The 5,805-nt window shown below is 60.8% G+C and overlaps 1 pseudogene; it reads left to right on the top strand.

Annotated features, from left to right (window-relative positions):
- Positions 1 to 4,028, top strand: part of LOC109287770 — a 9,202-nt pseudogene extending 5,174 nt beyond the window's left edge.
- Positions 4,029 to 5,805: the final 1,777 nt, after the last annotated feature.

The following is a 5,805-nucleotide window of genomic DNA, read 5'->3' as shown; positions in this document are numbered from 1 at the left end:
AGAGGTTGTCCAGCCTGGAGGCCTTTGAGAAGGCCGTGGAGGAGATGGAGAGAAGCACTGTGCCCTGCCAAGCCCTGGTGAGGCTGCTGGTGAAGGAGCCCGGGTGGAAGGAAACCAAGCTGCAGGTGATGAGAAAAAAGCTTCACCTCGTCGCCCTCATCGCCCAGAGGGGCAACTTCTCCAGGGCATCCGCCCACATCGTCCTGGGCGGCCTCGTGGACCAGCTGGGAGACGTGATATGTGGCCCCGAGGCGAAGAGTGCTGCGACGGCAGTGGCTGAGGCGTGCTCCCTGCCCTGGACGGCAGGGCAGGTCGTGGATTTGGCCTTCTCGCAGGAGGATCCCCGGATGCAGGCTGAAGCCCTGAGCTGGCTGGCAAATGCCATTCTGGAGTTCGGTTTCGCAGGGATGGAAGTCGAAACCCTGGCTGGTACCATCAAGGCGGCCCTCGCTGCCGTCCATCCGGATGTACGGGCCTCCGCCCTTACCTTGCTGGGGGTCATCTCCCTCTACGTAGGGGCCCCTGTGCGGGCCCTGTTCGAGGGGGAGAAGCCGCCCCTGCTCTCGCTGATTGATGCAGAGCTGCAGAAGGTGCAAGGGCAGAGCCCGCCGGCTCCAACCCGCAGCGGCTCCCAGCCCGGCACGGGAGGGGACGCGGGGGACTGCGGCAAGGCCGAGGCAGTAGACGCCCATGCTAGGATCCCCTCCGAGCTGGTGCAGAAAATGTGGGATGGGAAGCTGCGGAAGGAAGGGCTGGATGAGGTAGCAGGCTTCCTTCTCACGGCTGGGACCATCCACCCCAGCCTCGGCGAGCTCCCGGCTGCCCTCAGGGCCTGTCTGCATGACGCCGACCCCGCTGTGGTGGAGAAGACCCTGCACGTCCTCCGGCAGCTGGCCACGGCTGCAGGCCCCGGCCTCAAGCAGCACGTGAAGGAGCTGGGTGCCCCTCTCTTTGCCACGCTCTGGCGCAGCCAGGGCCACGTGAGAGCTGCCGCCTTGGGGGCTGTGAACGCCTGGGCCGAGCAGACCAGCCTGCAGGAGTGGCTGGATGGGGAGGACTTTTTGGAGGGGATGCGAAAGGAAAACCCCCTTGCAAAGCAGGAGCCATCAGAGAAGACACCTGGGCTCGGCTCTGCCCCCTCAGAGCTGCTGCTGGCATGCGTCCCTCGCCTCTTTGCCTGCCTGGAGGACTGGAATGAAGGCGTGAGAGCGGCCGCCCGGGGAGCCCTGCCTTTTTTCATCATGCACCTGGGGACAGAGAAAATGGCTGAGGCCACCAGCACGCTGAAGCCGAGGGAGAAGCACCTCGTGCTGACCGAGCTGAAGAAAGCCACAACCAAACCTTGCATACCTTCTCAATCCCTCTCCGACCTGCCAAGGGTTGCAGCTGGGGCTGCCTCAGACTCAAGCCCCACCACGCCTCCCTCAACGCCAGTCTGCCCAGCTCGAGACCACGCATCCAGCAGCCCCGGGGACCAGAAAACTGCCAAAACAGCAGGGTCGACGACCCAAGGCGTGGCAGACGAGAAGGGGTGGGTGAAGCCGGACTTGAAGGAGGGTGACAGCCAGTTGGGGCCTGTCTTCATCCTCGTCCCCGAAGGCAAGGAGCAGAGGGTGAAGGATGAGAGGGGCCGCAAGGTGCTGAGGTGGGATTTCCCGGCACCCAGCAGTGAGTACGTGGAGCAGCTGAAGGCCCAGATGGGCGGCTGTGTGTCCAGCTGCCTCCAGGAGGAGATGTTCCACTCCAGCTTCCAGCACCACATCAAGGCCTTGGCCATCATGGTCAAGCACCTGGAGAGGGAGAAGGACGCGGTGATTAGCTGCCTGGACCTGATCCTGAAGTGGCTCACCCTGAGGTTCTTCGACTCCAACACGTGGGTCCTGACCAAGAGCCTGGAGTACCTCGGGCGGCTCTTCGCCTTGCTGAGCCGGGAGAAGTACCAGCTGACGGAGAACGAGGGAGGTGCCTTCCTCCCGTACCTTGTCCTGAAGATGGGGGAGTCGCAGGAGGCCATCTTCAAGGAAATGCACGCCATTCTGAAGAGCCTGTGCTTGGTCTACCCAGCCAGCAAGATCGCCAGCTTCATCCTGGAAGGGGCCAAGTCCAAGAGCGCCCAGCAGCAGGCGAGATGCCTGGAAGAGCTTGACTATTTAGTGGGGGCTTATGGCATCTACGTGTGCCAGCCCCACCCAGGCAAAGCCTTAAGGATGATCGCTGCCCTCCTCAGAGCCCAAAATCACGCTGTCCGCCAGGCCGCTTGCAATGTCATCATGACCGCGAGCCACGTCCATGGGGACGAGGTGTTCAAGCTGATTGGGACGCTTTCGGAGAAACAGATGAAGCTGTTGCAGGGGCGCCTGACCCCGAGAGCGAATGGGGCAGTGGACTCCCCGGCTCAGCTGGCCAGAGGGAACCGTTCGCCAGGTCCGAGATCAAGCCCCCATGTCGGCACGGGGGCAGAAGAGACCCTGCCCTTTGAACCCAGTCACACCCTTGGCATGGGCATGGGCTTGGAGGGGGAGCCTCCAGCTCCTCAGGCTTCGCAGCTGGATGCAGATGGGTCAGAGGATGTGCCTGGCATGGTGCAGGGAGAGATCCCTGAGCTGGATGGCATCCCCGACTCACAAGCCCAAGCGGTCCCCTTGCCCACTGAGAGCGTGCAGCGTGACACGGCCAACCCCATCGACCTCGTCATCTACCACGTCGCCAGCAGCGATGTCAACACCAGCCTCCAGGCTCTGATACAGATGGATGGGATCCTGGGGCAGCCAGACAGGGCGGGAACCATGCAGGGCCATGTCAACCAGTTCCTTGAAGCCACCCTCTGGCAGCTCCAATTCATCCACAGCCTCCAGGGACCCAAGAAAGAGCTTGGTCCGGGCAGGTACCCCATCACCCGGCTGTACCGCAGCATCCTCAGCAACCTGCTGTCGCTCTTCCGGAGGGAAAGCCTGGCTCACGAGGCCTCAGTGGCAGCGCTGACAGACCTGCTGCGCCGCCTCATCGCCTTCCTGCTGGGTTCCCAAATGGAGGCCCCAGAGGAGGAGCAGGAGGTCACCCAGTCCCTCAACCTCCTCCTGAAGAAGGTGCTGGAGATGTCGGACCAGACCCGAGCCTTCACGGCCGTGCTCACCCTGCTCCGGGAGAGCCTGGCATCTGCAGCCGGCACCCCGCAGCTCCCTGACCTGGTGGCCAAGTGCTTGTGGAGGATCACCCGGCTCCTGCCGCGCACCCTCGGCAGCCTCCACCTGGACCACGTGCTGCTGGACCTGCACACCTTCCTGCGGGCCTTCCCCACCACGACGCTGAAGCAGCGCGCCAGCAAGCTGCCCCTGCAAGCCCTGAAGACGCTGCTGCACACCCTGTGCAAGCTGAAGGGAGCTGAGACCCTGGACCACCTCACGCTGATTGGGAACAAGGCTGAATCGGAGCTGGAGGCCCACCTGAGGAAGGCAACTGAGCCCCTTGCCGAGCAGGCGCCGAGCGAGCCGGATCCGGGGGTGGGGAATGGGGACGCCCATGCGGCTGCCCGGGGCAAAATCGAGGATGTCTTGGAGGGGATCTTCCAGAAGATTGGCTCCAAGGAGAGCACCCGGGAGGGCCTGGAGGAGCTGTACGAGTACAAGCGGCAGTGCCCCGAGGCCAACCTGGAGCCCTTCCTGCAGAGCCTTTCCCTCTTCTCCCGCAGCTACATCAAGCAAGGCTTAGCGATGATCCAGGTGGAGAAGGAAAGCAGACCACACGCGCTGCCCCCTCAGAGATGGGAGGTAGGGCTGTCTCCTCCCTCAGACATGCGGAAACCCCCCCACCAGCGACGGGGCCCCAGCAGCATGAAGCCCCCCAGCCGGCTACCTGCAAAGCCCCCAGGAAAGTGCAGCAGCAGGCTCCCCAGGTACACCAAGATCCCAGAGCAGAAAGAGCCGCTTGGTCCCAGGCCGGGATGCATGCTTCATCACTAGCCTCCGCTCCCTCCTCAGCCTCAGCAAATCCAGATGGAGCAAGAAACAAAGCAATAAAAACACCTACCTACAACCTGGGATGCGCGCTGGTGAGATGGTTGCAGCAAAGGCAGGAGAAGGGAAGGGGCAGATGAAGCTGGGGTGGCAACCAGCTGGAGCCCATCTTCATCCTCGTCCTAAGAGGAAGGGAAAGGAGCTCCAGCTGGCTCAATCAGGAGTCTCCCGGGGTCAAGTGGCCTGGCTGAAAGCCTAGACTCAAGCCCTGAGCTAGCATTGGGCAAGCAGGGGAAGCGCTGGGGAGGCCGTAGCGCTGCGGCACCCGGCTTCCCCGTGTGCAAATGCTGCCTTCGTCCCAGCTTGGTGGCTCTTGCGGGTCTATTATTCGGCTCCGTGCTGGGACAAGAGCAGAGGACACCAGTACAGGGGGCAATGGGTCACCAAACAGTGAGGAAGGCCAGGTCGTAACCTCTGCAGCGGGTTGGAAGGAGCTTCCCCGGCATCCAGGCTATCCCCTAGCCGAGGCCAAGGAGGTCGCATTCGTGTGTGCGAGAGCATCCAGTCCCAGTGCTCTGCCCCTGTTTTCGTGGGAAGGCAGCAAACAGCAAGCGTAACAGGGAAACTGGCCCCCACATTAAGGTTTTGTTTCTGCCTATTCACGTGCTGCTCTGGCCCCACGAGATGATTATCATACAGGTGGCAGGTGCCAGGCTGACCCTTCTGCAGGCCAAGGTCTGGCTCTCCCGGCCACAGAGCAGGCAGCAAAACCTTCCCCATTTCCAAAGCCCTGCCCGGGACCTGTTGAGCAGCTCAGTCTCTCACCCTTCCTGGCCTTTGGCTCCATGCTCAGATTTCCAGCACAGATCCTGCCACGCAACATCCCCTCTCTACCAGCACCTCTCATCCGCATGTATATTGACAGCGGCGCCCTGCCTAGAGCAGGGTCCTGTGGCACTATGTCCTGTCCGCACTCATTCAGGGATCGTCCCACTCTCCCCAAAATTCACAGTCCCCTCAGACCCGCGATTCTCAGCCATGCACAGGTGCCTTGATACCCCTTTGCAGGGGTGCAGTGGTTCACAAGATCAACCCAGAGATTTCGAAGAAGTCATGGTGTTAAAAACTTTCTGACCCGTTGGGGTCTTTCTGAGTTCTGTACAACTGAAGAATTGTTATATTTTTCTGTGGTCAAAAAAAAAGAGCCAAAGCTAAAATCTGACACTGCCCCAGGTGGGGCCCTGAGCCTATCAAGGGGGACGGGCCTCAAATCTCTGGAGGTTTACCTCAAGTCTGAAAAGGTTGAGAAGTGCTGCCTTAGACAAAGGCAGGAGAAGCATTCCTGCTTCTGAGGATCAGTGACATGGCTCGGGATGGTCTGTGACAAAAGCAGGTCCCCCGCCCGGTGCCTTAAGACACAAGGTCATGCACCCTCGCGTGAGCCTCCTCTCGGCGAGGCTACAGACAGACACGTATGGCGACATCCACATGCACAACCTGGACCTAAATTTCACGGGAAGAAGCTGGGCGGCTCTGCAGGGTAGGGCAGGAGCTTGCCTTGCTTTGCCAAGTCAACTTGTTCAATCACCAGAAGAAAGTTGCTTCTGGCTGTTCCTTCGGACCATTTACACTGCTAGTTTCTTCCTTTCTCTCGGTTGTTTCCTACTTCGCGCCCATACCTATCACAACCAAGACGCTGCTCTATTCTTGCCCCTGGTTTCACAACACAACCCAGCGCTGTGTTGTGTAATGCTCAGATTTTTGCACACTTAGCAAGGGACCCATCCTTCGCAAGACTCAGCGTTCTCGTCCCGATCTTCCAAAGCACAAACGTGAAGGCCGCTGGCTTGAA

This window comes from Gavialis gangeticus, unplaced genomic scaffold, assembly GCF_001723915.1.
Source record: "Gavialis gangeticus isolate Ggan-Ray unplaced genomic scaffold, GavGan_comp1, whole genome shotgun sequence".
Taxonomy (NCBI): Eukaryota; Metazoa; Chordata; order Crocodylia; family Gavialidae; genus Gavialis; species Gavialis gangeticus.
Note: the sequence above shows the minus strand (reverse complement) of the source record. Positions and strands in the feature narration are given on the sequence as shown.